We start from the raw sequence: 13,773 nt of genomic DNA, 5'->3' as shown, positions 1-13,773 counted from the left end.
TAATTTGGGAAGATAACTGTATTGTCCTATCTCTCTTGACATTTAAATCTAATCAGACCCTGCTGGTTAGCACTTTGGTCCAAGACAAGAGGGAGCCTGGGAGGGATAAAAGACAGCAGAGAAGCATTGGTCCATAGTGGGTCATTGATCCCTGTAGGGCAAGGCTAAGCAATTAGAAAACAAGACCAAGAGAAACATTATTTCATGCATTCCCTCATTTATGTGTTTATTACTTTTGCTTTGTTTTGTTTAACTATCACCACACAGAACGCTGAATTCAGTATATTCTAAGGGATGTATATAAAGTTCCTTTTCCTTCCATACGCACATGATTATGTGTACACAAGCACCACTAGTGAGCCACTCCAAGGCCTCTTTTGTGCTCTTTATTACCACAGATGAGATGCTCAGTTTGATTAAGACTTCTCTTTTATCCTCTTCATTAGCAGAGGAAAGCCACGGTAGCAGCTGTGGCCCATGTAAAGAGGGGCATGAATTAGAATCCACTTATTCCATAGACTGCCACTAATTCCACTCAATGGCGTTTAATGGCAGGGAGTAATAGGAAAAGGGTGTTTCTAATTGTGTCTTTGGATAGGGCCGCGTGTGCTGAACAGCTGTTTTGGTGAAGTAGGCTCCTCAAAGAGGCCGAAGTCCAGCGACAGCATTGGAGGGCCCGCACAACTCCGTTCGATCGAGCTCACCAGCAATAAATGCTCGTAGACGAGCCAATTTCCTCTGGCGGAGCATCCTGCAGAGTGGAGGAGCTGGGCCTCAGTCAATGAGAACCACCTGGTGCTGAGGGAATGTGATTAGGCTTGGCACTGCTGTGAGCGAAGAGCTGTTTTGTTAAGGCGGATTGAGATGCAGGAAGGGGGGGAATCTCGCCTGAGTTTGGTTTACTGGAGAAATATTGACATTAGGTTTTTGTCAGAGCGAGATCTGAGACACAATGTTGTTTTGTTGGTGCGCAATTAGAGGGAATTATTTTGGTGGCAGCATGTGTTTTACGTTTTGATCTTGGTACCGATTGTCGACTCGGTTGGAGCGTGGGACACGCCACAACAATGGGGTTGTGGGTTCAGCTCCCACACAGACTACACGCATACCAACTTAGAAGTCAGAATAGTTGCGCAAGTGGCTAACCATACGGAAGATTAACGCTTTTTTTCTGCACTGATGGGAATTTTATTGCAACCTCAAAAATGTCTGGAAATCCACAGAGAATGGCGATATTCTTTGCATGGCAAGATTTAGCTGTCGCATGGCCCACCCATGCTACAGCTACAACGAATGGCATTCATTGGACTTTGTCACAGTGCATCACTATAACAAATAAGCCTTCAGAATAGCCTTCTTCTATTTAAGCTAGCCTCAGATAGATGATCACAAATTTTCCTTGTGTTGTTGGGTTGTTTATTAGAGGTGGGAATCACCATACAACTCACGATATGATAATATCACAATACTTAACGCACGATACGATATTATTGCAATTTTTAAAAATATTTTGCGATATTCAAATTCTGTACATAAAGGTAAACTTTATCAATATTAATTTTATCTAATATCAAAGTCTCACACTCAGTCTTTCTCTCATTTCAGTCAGTTTTATTGTTGACAAACTGAACGGTTTGTATTACAGTCTAGTCCAACTTAACTGAATGCAACCATCTGGTACAATTATAGCTATTCTGAACCATGCAATTTATGAAAACTATGCAGCCCATTCAGCAACTGAAGAATTTGAAAGTAAATTAAAACAAAATATAATTTTACATTAAATAAAAAAAGTTTTAAACTTAATTAAAATAAAACATGTCTTAAATTAAAATAAGTAAACTGTCATGTTTATTGCTGCCAAAAAAAAAAAGTTAAACACATTTGGACAGTGAAGGAATGTCAGGGTTCTTGCTCAGAAAAAGGATCAACATGCTCTGAAGTCAGAGCATGTTCCAGTCCACGAAAAAATTGTTTGTAACAAAATATCGATTTCTGCTGTCGATACATTATTAGCAAACAAAATATCACAATACTACACGGTATCGATTTTTTCCCCCACCCCTATTGTTTATGATCATTAGTGATGACTTAGACCTTACAAGGTTTAATAAAAATTTTCTTGCTGTGGCCAGCTATCATCACATCCCTGAGTTTATCTGGCTTACCTGGAGGTGTGTTCTAAAACAGTCTGCCTGTGTTTCTTGTTTTTGCTGACTTTTTGTTTGTTGTTGTTGTTTTTTTGTTGTTGTTGTTGTTGTTGTTGTTGTTGTTGTTGTTGTTTTTTTAATCATGTGACCATATTCTTAGCTCTCAGCAATAAATTGTGTGACTACTGTGTTATTATTACCCACAGAAATGGCAGCCAAAACTATGAAGAGGGCTGTACCTCCGGGCTGCTGCACCATTCATCTGAAGCCTTGTTCCTTTTGATGCGTATTTAATTTATTTGACCTTTTAATTTAACCAGACATGTCAGACCTTTCCCAAGATTCGGTTTTCACTTGTAAGAAACCGTCGCTGTGTGTGTGTGTGTGGTGCGCTTTTTGTGCGCCTTCCCGCAGGGGTTATCACAGTTGAGTGAATGTTGGCTTGCGGACAGTAGCTCTGATCACATTTGATGATGGAAACGCATACCACTGAGGATCGTCTTTGTGTCTGTGTGTGTGTGTGTGTGTGTGTGTGTGTGTGTATATACAAAGCAGATTGTGGAGGTGATGATAGTCCTGCCAGTGTCTGTAGAGGGTATTAATCTCACTGTTTATGCATGTTTGTCTTTTATCTTTTCTTCTGCTGAGTCTTCAGCTCTACATTCCCAGCGTTGATGTTTTTCCACCTCAAACCATTTTTTCCTCTTAATACATCTGTTTGTGTGTTTGTTTTTTAAAGAAATCTCAGTGTCATCCCTTTTTCCTCCATTTTTTTTCTTTATGGCCTGTTCGCTCATCCTCCTCTGCTGTTGCCCTCGTTGCCCCTCTTTCTGTTCATCTTTTAATCTCCACTCATCTCTCCCCAGTCTGGATCTTGGCATTTAGGCCTCTAATTGAGCTGGCATCCCTTGAATACTTCATGGAAAAGAACAACAGAGAATCCCACCATTGTTTTCTGTACCCTGTGTTCAGACACAGAAGGCAGGGCCAGTCTGTCTGAGTAAGAGAGAGAGCATTTACAATGGAAAGGGGGGGGGGGCAAATAAAAAAAAAATGTAAAGATTTTTCAGTTTCATAAATGTGCATTGCCCGAATTGACTGTCTGTACATTTAGGAGTTGATTGCATGAAGACAGCTGACAATTTTTTACCAATATAAGAGTCAGTGTGACAGAGTAGTTCATGGCATGCAACCATAAATGCACCAGCCTCGAGAATACAGTCAGTCATGATTAAGAAATTAAACCTGGAACTTATCCTCTTACACTTTCTGTCTTGCTTACCCTGAAGAAATCTCCTCCTCCTCCTCTCAGCTGAGCACACCCCTCGTTCCAGAAGAGAGAAATGAAGCACTGGTCTACTCCTTTTTCCAGAATGTGTTTGACAGCTTCTCCAAGCTCTCCACTAACAAATCCCAGCACACACTTGCATGGAGACACACATTCACAAATGTTTTGGAGCAAATCCCGTGTGTGTGTGTGTGTGTGTGTGTGAGAGAAAGGAGAAAGTGAGAAACTAAAAGAGAGTTCGCACAGCAACCTTAATCTATTTCTATCTTCAACTTAGTTTGCTTCTTCAGGTGAGAGGTAGATGAGGAAAGTGTGTGTGAGAGAGAGAGGGAGAATGAGAAAGAAGTGTTCTCTAGTTGCAGACTGAAAGAGGACCCACTGCAGGATGCCCTTCAGGCAACTAACACACAGAGAAGAAACTGAAATATGAAACAGTGGCAGCACACATCAGCACATACAGTATAAGATAGAGAGCCCACATTCATACACACACTGACAACTACACCAAACTCCCCCTGTGTGTGTGTGTGTGTGTGTGTGTGTGTGTGTGTGTGTGTGTGTGTGTGTGTGTGTGTGTGTGTGTGTGTGTGTGTGTGTACATGTCTTTGTTCTGTCTGGCTGTCCTCTTGGCACGTAAATCATAATGGATCTCATTATCCAGCTGGGTCGGCTTGGTGGGGCCTGTCTGGCAGGAGATGATAGCTGGATGGCTGAAGGGCTTCCATAACACATACACGCGCACACACACACATACACAGGCACATACTCAGCTTTATCCATATATGCATGCCATTTAGCTTGGATAGCTTCTGTGGGAGCATATATGTTTCATTTTCACTCAAATAACATCAACAGACGGACACACACACAGACACACGCACACGCACGTTTATAGCCCATCCAGACACAATGGACATTAGCGGCTCAGCTTGCCGTCAGACAGAAGGCGAAGTGATGCAGAGCAGAGGGAGGGACGGATGAAAAATGGAACTTATCCTCTTACTCCCTCTCTCTTGTCATCCTCTCCCCACCTTCTTTCACCCCCCTCTTCTTTCCTTCTTTCTTCCTGCTTATATCCTATCCGTCACTTGTTTGGAGGACACAGCAGATGTCGGTTTGTCCCTCGAGGTGAGCGGGCGCTTGTGCTGCCATATTTTTCCTCCTTATCGTGGTACAGTTTCCCACACAGACTGCAAGAGAGGCATGAATCACACGTGCACGCCACGCTGGTTTTGAGTTGGGGAGTGGTGTGTGCATGTGTGGCTGGGTGTAGTGGGGGGGGGGTAATAATGTTTTGTTCCAGTAAATCACATGTTTCGTGAGTCTTGTACACAAACGCATACGCACGCTGGTGCCATTTGGTATCCGAGCAGTGCTCAGAGTTATGCTGTGAATACAGGCGGAGCAGTTGGTTGCTCGTAACACGGTTAGGGCCTACACCATTTGTCTGGACATGACCATTACCCAAGCCAATTACTGGCTGGTGTACCGGCGACTCGCCAACAACCTAATGTTTTCCCGTCATGGCTGCCCCCACCGGCCCGAAACCCCTTCCTTTGCAAGCACACACGCAAGCAGAAGGAGGGGGGGTAGAGAGGAAGGATGGAGAGCCTGAGGCAAAAAAACCCCACCCCATCGACTTGACTGACTGATACACCTAATAAACTTTCATTTAAGCTAATGTTCCTCTTTTTTTCCTCCCCTCATCTTCTCACCATCCCTCCCCCTCTCTCTTTTCTTACTTTTTTTTTCTCCTCATTGCTACTCTCCTCCTTTCCTCCTCTGTTTTTCAATTTTTCTGTCTGTGCGCCAGAAGAAGGACCTCTCCGAGCAATCGATGCAGGCAGTCCACCAACCGGAAGCCCAGTTGGCCGAACAGCACACCACTCAATCAGTCTGAACAGCAACACCCAGGGTTTCTGGCAACCAACTGAGGTAGACGCACTCTCGCTATATATACAGCAGTAGATCCTGAACTGAGCTCACTTGATAAATCATGTACATATCCTGCAACAGCAGTAAATGTCATGCACCAAGTTTTATATATCGAAACGAAGCCAAATGAATCAACAGCAATACATCAAACATTCACACTCATCTCTTAAATAGCGCAGACATGCCAGAGTGTTTTGGAACGGGGACTCTTTGCCACCGCCAGCCCATATATCTTTGAATACTCTAGGTGATATGCTAATTTAACTTTCAGACAAAACAGCTGTTTGTTTTCCTTCTATTTATAGGCTTTGTCTGAGACCACAGCTGGCTCAGTATGTACATGTGTGGTTTTCCCTGTACTGGTTACTGTGTCAGTATGTGTTGACAGTGGACACGCTCTGTACAACCACACTGTTTGTAGTTGCTTTACTTTCACTCGTGTGTGTGTGTGTGTGTGTGTGTGTGTGTGTGTGTGTGTGACTGAATTGTAAATTTTATGTGAGGTTTCATTGCATTCATGGCATTGTGTATTTTTTGCTAACCTTAATATATGTAAGTGGTGTATTTGTTCTTAGTTAATCTGTTGTAAGTGTGCAGTACAAAGGGGTTTCTGCTCTTTGTCTCAATTTGTGTCGAGTTGGGAAAAGGCAGGAATTTCCCCCCCTTTTTTTTCCCTTAAAAATAGTACCTTGCTCTTTTCTCCATTTGTTTGATTAACGAGAGCTGCATACTCCCATCATAATAAGAAACTATAGCTTTTGCTCACAGAAGTGAGTAGTTATTTTTAGGGCTGCAGTTTATGATTTCATAAGCTCCTTTCAGACACGCGCTCCTTTTCATTCATCTGACAGCATCTCGGCGCATCGGCTTCGTGTCTGTTACAGCTTTTACAGAAAGGAAAAGCTGTGACAAGCATGCTAGTTTTGAACCTGTAGCACATGGTTACCCTTGAGACTTGGTGACCTAAACAGCCTAGCTAAATCTAAATCAGAAATGTAATGTTCTGTGCTTCGATCTGCTGATATTTTATTTAGATTTTCAAATATTTCTTCACCTCAGGTTTTGGATGGATCAGAGTGAATATTATTACTGCCTTAATATAAAGAACAGTAATCACAGCCTTTAATATAAGGACTCAGATATGTCAACAGGATTCCTGGGTGCAGATTGCTGAAACTGTCGGATTGAACGTGAGTGAATGTATGAAGAAGAAGAGAAACTTAAGGGGGAAACATCTTTTCCCTGAAGGAGGAAGAAGTCTCAGGGTTTTATTTGTTTTTATAATGCCTGGCCCTGCATAAAACACCGAGACATGACCACAAGGTTATTAACTGCACGCGTGGCTCAGCTACGGAGTCTATATCGTAGTCTCGTATGATTCAGCTCTTGAGGTTGAATGAAATGTTCCTATTAATGAAGAGGCATGCACAAGTTTAGAACTGAGTGTACTTTTTCTGCATCTTTGGGGAAGTACACATACAGAACTCTCCAAAGTAACTTTTCATGTATGTTGACTTTCCTGTCATTACAGATTAAATTGCCTATAAAACACTACTTAAGAGTAAATTATTTACCTGAGCGAATAAAAAGTCTGCGGCAGCACAGATTAACATGACTCAGCAGTAACAGCTACAGCATGAGTTAGTTTGGGTAGCTGCTTTTGGTCTCACTGCCAAGTTTATTTCATACCTGCAGCTATAGGAATTCGTTAGTTTCCAAAGAGAGTTGCATGCAGTACTTGCACCTGCTGTTCTACTTTAAATCTTAGAGAGTTTAAATTTCAGTGTCAAAAAGGAAACTAGAACAAAATGATTACTGATTAATACCCATCTGAATCTGATAATAACTGTTTATCCAAGATTGTGTAGTTTAATATTGGCTGGAGTATCTAAAAATGTCACATCCTAAGCTTCACTAATTGAAATAATTAAGGCAGTTACGTTAGGTCACTAACCAAAGTAAACCATAGCAGCTCAGTGTCTTCAGATGCCATAGGTATTAACAAGGAGAAGAAGAAGAAACTCCTGTGCACACATGATGTCAGCAGGCAGACAGTGCACTGGTGTTAATGACACTCTCTGGTCTGCTTCTTTCAAGGACCTTCACTAACTCTTGATACATTAGTGTTTTCTCCGCTGAGTGCTTACCAGTGTGAAGTAGAATTGCTTTATTTCCCTCCTTTACCCATTGACCTGCAGGTTCTATCACTTTGTTGTATGCTTTATGTATCCTCTGCTTTCTCTTATTTAAGTGTTTAAAGGGAGCAGAGACTTTACCGCTACTTCTTCAATGTGTGGGTGGTTTTCCTCCAGATTTTGACATCGAGATTTCTGCCTTGCAACCTATACGATTAGCCAAGCCGCATTTCTGCAACATGCACAGACTTCAAGACTTCAAAGAACTCACCCCACCCAGCTCTATATGATGCAGCGCTGCTGTCTCCTCATCCATCCGAAAGTGTAGGCTCGGTATGCTTTGTAGCTGGAGGTGTGCTACTGTAGGCGAGATAGACAGTCTTTGTATTTTTATTTTTTTTTAATAAGTTGGGCAATAACAATAAATCCTACAGGCTAATCACACACTCACCAATAACCCGCCCTCCCCCACTGAATGCAGAGCGATGCAGCATTACTCTGCCGCCGCCTTCAATTACGCCATTCATCATGCATCTTATCTGGCCGCCGGTTTGATTGAGTGTGCAATGGGAGGCACTGCAAACCCTGCATTCTCTATACCTCCGTGTGTGTGTGTGTTTATGTGTTGGGGGTGTTGACAGGAATGGAAAACTGCATTTGGGGGGGTGTGGGCACATGCGAGTGTATATAGGATTTATTGGGATGTATGATCGTGCGTAGAAATGTGTGAGTGAGAGCACGGCAGATCTACAGAAGTGTATAAATCAAACCGGATGATCGTCCTCCCACTCTGATCCACTCTGTCTCAGCAAGTGCATTCCTCTTTTTTTCCCTTTTTTTTTTCATTTCTACTGTCCCTTTGCTTCCTTCCATCTCTCTCGGTCCTTTTTTCCCTTCCAGCTCCTCCTCCTCCCCCTCCTCTTCTCCGTCTTCTTCTCTGTAACAGATTTGTCTGGGGGCCCCTGTCTAATCTCCAGCAGTGCCGGGTGTTGGGAGACGGGCGACAAATTTTAATAAGCAACTGGGCGCTGTAATTTAGCGGCCTGGGAGGGAGATTAAGCTGATTGATGCTGGGCTCGCCTAATGGTCCAGCCTACGGCTCCCAGCCCAAATTGGTGGTAATGAAAGTTTTGTGCAAATTGAGATGGAAGAAAATAAGGCATCCTCTCATCTTCCCTCACTCTCTCTCTATCTTCATTCATTCTTTGTATTCCTCTCTCAGTTTCTAGCTCCCTGTTCATTTTCTCCTCTGCTCTCAATCTTTTTGACAAGGTGCGTCTTTCCCTCTGTCTCCCTCCATCAAGCCCTCTCTTTCCTCCCCTCCTTTTATTCTTTATCTGTTTCACTTTCTCTCTTTCAAGCTGTCCTTCATATCCTCCGCCATCATTCATGCCTTCTTGGCTCTTTGTCTTTCTTATCCTCTTTCATGCTCATTGCTTGCTCTGCCTCTTTACCAAAATCGATTTGTCCCTCATCTGCTGTCTCTCTCTCTCTATATTTCGCTCTACGCTGTCAGTAGTTTTTCTCAGGCACGCTTAACTCCGTTCAGTATGTTTTTATTTATTTCACTCACAGGCTCATTTGCTCCCTCCCTCCTCTCTTGGCTGTAGAAGGAGTTTGTGTGCCCTTGTGGTTTGCAGCTGGTGCAGGAGGTGTTGTCTGCATCGCTCCTGTGTTGTCAGGTCAAATTCATCTAGATCTGCAGAGAGTTGTCAGAAGAGGGCCTGATGGCTGTCTAATATTTTCTTTCTTTTTTTTTCCTCCTCTGCTTTTTCTTCTTCGGCCCTCCAAATTACTTACAGCTGGACCGTCACTCTGACGGGCTTCATCTGCCTTGCATTATTAGGCTGTGGAGACACTTTACAGGGTATGGCGAATGTGTGTCTGTGTCCAGCACCTTGTCCTACTGGCAAACTGTGTTTCATTCAATGTGTTTGTCAGATTGTTTTATGATACTTCAGTTCCAAATCATATCAAGCAAATCTCAGTTTAGTTCCGGCAGAACTGGTTGTCTGAGGGTTGAATTTGTTATAAATAAATGCATTTTCTGCTCTCTATTTATATAAGAGTGGTAACGTGTAACAGCGGTTTTGTTTTAAATGGGATTCGAAGCAGTGAGGATTTCTATGGCAGAAGCAGAAACTTCATAAAGTTAATGTACAAAGATGCAGTGCCACGGATCTCTGTGTTGTGTGGGGAAGGAGCATGGGAGTGAGCTCACTGCACTAAGGATGTTACCTTAAAATGACTTCTGTATGGGTGTTTGTATGAGGCACAGGAAACTAGGGTTTCATAAGTCTTGCATGAGCAAATCAGTGTCCTTACTAAATCTTCAACTTTCTCTGGCCACCACTCCCTTAAGCAAGAGAAACAGAGAGAGGGAGAGAAAACTGTATGCATACTGAATGAAGGGAAGCTGAGAGTGGCCTCGGGGAAAATGAAAACAGCAGCTATTAGCATGAAGTGATGGTGGTGGGTGGGGGGAAGGCAGCGCTAATCCACTGGTACTGGAACACTGCGGTACTGTATGTAGCATTAGATATTTTTGCTGTTATGAAATCCCCCCTGAGGATGGATGTGATGTTGTAAACTCACACGGGATTTCTGGCCCTCGAGGACTTAAGCGTATGATGTGTTTACATGTACTGCATACGTTTGTGTATAGATGTTTGTGTAATTTATTGAGGTTGTGCAGACATGTGACTACCTGGTCGTGAGGGAAGAAATGAGTATTACCCAACTGGTTGTGAGTAGTTGCTGGAGGTTGATGGCAGTCGCTGGGAAAGTGATTGCTAAAGACCCAGTCACACAGGCCTACAGGCCGGGTCATGACCCCTTGGCTACCACATGTTAGTAAGAAAAATGTGTATTCCTCAACTGTTTGGCAAAAATCTCTGTAATTGCTTTGGTTACTAGCATATTGCTGCAGTTATGGTTTGAATGGCAGACTTGTCTATAAACATTGTCCAGTTACTCTCTGAGTAGGGAAACAAAGACAATTGTGCCTTTTGAAAAACCACAAAACTTTTAATTTGAAGGTAAAGCTTCTCCGTTTTTGGTTTGTGTTGCAGTTTTTTATTGTTTTATCAGAAATAGTGTGATTTCTTTTTTTCTTTTTTTTTCATTTGTTTTTTTTTTTTTTTACTTATTTTTGCATGTTTCATTTTGATAGTAATTACATTTTAATTATTGTTTAGCACTTTTGTGTCTTTTAAAGCAATATATAAATAAACTTCACTTACTTAATGCCGTAACCAGTAAGGAAATACACATTTTTTTTGCTAACAACTAGTGGCTGTTAGCATGTCCAATATGTTGGACAACTTTTAAGCAATGTGTACACAACATCACGTGAGAAATCTCAATACACTCACTGATTTCCTTGTGTGCATGTGTGTCTGGGTGTGTGTGGGTGTTAGCCAGTTCCCGTTGCCTAACAATGTAACTAACGACTGTCTCACTTTTCTGTCCCATCTTCTCTTAACTTCTACTCGCTGTATCTTTTTTTTTTTCAAAGGGTGAGGCTGTTGATGTCCTCCTCCTCCTTTCTTGCTGCCCCTTTAAGTTATGGGTCACTCTATCATTAAAAGCATCGCTTCTCTCTAAAGAAGCTCGCGTGTATTATTCAAACTTGATCACGAACCCTCACATCATTAAATAAGGGACCAAGCTGAGTTCTCTCTATCACTCAATGGGAGATAGGTAGGAGGTAATAGCACAACATAGTTTCAGAGTTTCCCTGCATACAGCATGTATGGTGTCAAAGTAAGTATTCCCTCCTTTGTTTTCCTTGAAGGCCCCCTATTAAGTGTATTTCCTAACTCGTGTTGCACAACGAGCACGCTTTAGCAATATCCTGGACAAATACGAACAAGAAGAGCATTTATTTCAAGCCCACTCTGCCCTCCAACCAAGGCTCAGAGAAAAATTTTCAAGGCAACCAGAACGACACTTTGCAGCTACAAAGAAGCAAAGTGGGGCAGCGAAGCCTGTAAATATGTGGCAACTTTCTCTGAAGTTTATCTTGGCAAAGGGCAGCCCTTGTTGATGGCTCGCAGAAGTATGTGGTTGGAATTCCAGACAACACAGTATAATCGCACTTTCCAAGTCTGCCTAAATACAGTGTGGTCAAAGATTAGACATGGCCCACCTCCACAGGAGCTGTTAAGGCTTTTCTAAAGTTCACGCTTGGCTTGCCAGCATGGTTTGTTAAGAGTTGATTGTTAATTTTCCTTTGGGGGACAGAGATAGAGGAAGTTTTGACGGACAACACGAAATGCGGCTTAAACCGTAAACTGACAGGAGTTTTTAGTTCCTGTTTTGCTTTGTACACTGGTTGCTTGTTTTAAAAATTTGGTGGTTATGCATGCAGTGATTTGGCACCGGTTAGCACTTGCTTTAGTTTTTATGGAGGTCAGTATGTCGTGCTGTTTCTTGGAGAGACTGTAAGACATGGGCATTTTAATAACTACACCCTTGATATAGCAGAAACAATGGGAAATGCAACGCTGCTCCTGCTATTTTCTCTTTTCTTTGCCTCACTGTGTTTAGATTTAGGCACAGTATGTTTGAGGGTTATGACTGCAAATTATCTACCTCCCTCGATGCAGGCTAGTGGAAGGGCAGTAATGCAAGAAACTGAGAGCATATGAACAGTTTCTGTTTGCTGAATGCTCTCCTCCCACCTCATAGTTTCATGGTGGATGATGCTGGGAGGTATTAAATGAGCTGACTGAACGGTTTGAAATGCCCTTTTATAAGATAGTGGGATGTGCCTGATGGTATGGGCTGCAGGGAAGGATTTTCTTTCTTTTTTTGTGGGGGGGGGGTCATTTGTTTTCCTGGCTGGTTGCAAAAGATGTGAAGCAAGGTAAGGGAAAATGAGAGGGGGAGGAAAGGAGAAGGGCGAGGTGCTGATGGGAAATAGACGAATGGCGTGCCAGTGTCAGAAGTGGTCATGTGCTGAGGAAAGACTAGGGGAGAATGAGAGGGAGGATGGAAGGAGGGCTTGACTGATTAACCTGTTTACCTCCATGAAAATGCTCCGGGCGCCACTCTGATTAAAGTTCAGTCTTCCATCTATCATCGCCGTGGCCGGCTTGAACCTTCAGAGCTGCCGATACCAAACACTGTCAAAACGATCGAGCCTCCAACCCGCACCACCTCCACACTCCTCCAGCAACAAGCCTATTGCTCTCAGTCAGCAGCATAATTTGCATCTTATACTTGTCACTTCTTCACTTGTCAGTAAACCTTCAGTTAATCTTCTCTCTGTCACTCTTTCTTCCTCACCTGCTGAGTTTGTATGTGTGTCTGCCTTTTTATCTACTCCTTCCAGTGTGCTTCTGAGCTTCTTCCTCTGAAGACTCCCCGGGAATGGTCCTTGTGTGTCTTAGCCCGTTTCCTCCGATGATGTGCTTTCCCAACTCGAGGCTTTTAGCACCTCCAGCATAATACGATTACACCCGTTTGGGGACAGGATATTGTTAACGGCTTTCTATAAATATCCTTTCCAGTCCAGTCACAGTAGCACAGCAGCACTACAAGCGGACCTGATGCAGCGATGGGCAGAGGCGGGGGCTGCACACGGTGTTCTGGCCACTCAAGCACAAATGTTAGCCCTTTAAAAGCTTTTTGCACTGTCCTAGGACCAGACGGAAAAGTAGAAGACAGGGGTTGACAATTAGATTTGAGTATGGGCCATAATGGCTTCCTTGCAAGTGCATACGGGTGCATCGATGCAGTAATGACTGTCTGAAAGAGACTTTATTCTCTACGGAAAAAACAACATCCTCAGCCAAACAACAATAATTTGTTGTAATTTTGATCATCCGAGGAAGAAGGAAGTTGGGTAAAGTTTTGAAATAGCCTCAAAGTAACTCAGAGACCATAATGGGGATAATAAGAGTGAACATCCCATTCAGTAAGATTATTACTAGATTGTTATCTGGCAGTAATTTGGGTTTTTTGATAGTTCAGATCCAAACATGCTTCATCAACATCAGCCTACCCAGCAAAACTTGTTGGAAAGACGTCGATGATGACTTTTTCGGCCATGTAAACATCTCTGAAGTTTGTTAAAAAGCAGGAAGGAACTCTTCCTTCTCTACAGCATAGCAGCTCAATCCTTGATTATACGTCCCCTGTCCACAAGTCTGCTCTGGTCCATTTGGGTCAAAGTGACAACAATTTCATCTTCAGGTGGTGAGGACAGGGTTTGCACGTATGTCCGCGTCCCTGCCTGTTTTTTTTTTTTTTGGTTTTT

At 42.8% G+C, this 13,773-nt stretch overlaps 1 protein-coding gene across 1 annotated transcript in view; it reads left to right on the top strand.

Moving 5' to 3' along the window:
* Nucleotides 1-13,773, top strand: part of raraa (retinoic acid receptor, alpha a) — a 147,752-nt gene that overhangs the window by 37,805 nt on the left and 96,174 nt on the right. Inside the window, exon 2 of the mRNA XM_085416037.1 lies at nt 5,252-5,373. The gene's annotated coding sequence lies outside the window, so the exon portion shown is untranslated. The remainder of the gene's footprint in view (nt 1-5,251; nt 5,374-13,773) is intronic.

This window comes from Rhamphochromis longiceps, linkage group LG8, assembly GCF_057381845.1.
Source record: "Rhamphochromis longiceps isolate RC_006_pf linkage group LG8, R_longiceps_female_GT1.1, whole genome shotgun sequence".
Taxonomy (NCBI): Eukaryota; Metazoa; Chordata; class Actinopteri; order Cichliformes; family Cichlidae; genus Rhamphochromis; species Rhamphochromis longiceps.
This window is presented reverse-complemented; position numbering and strand designations above follow the sequence as displayed.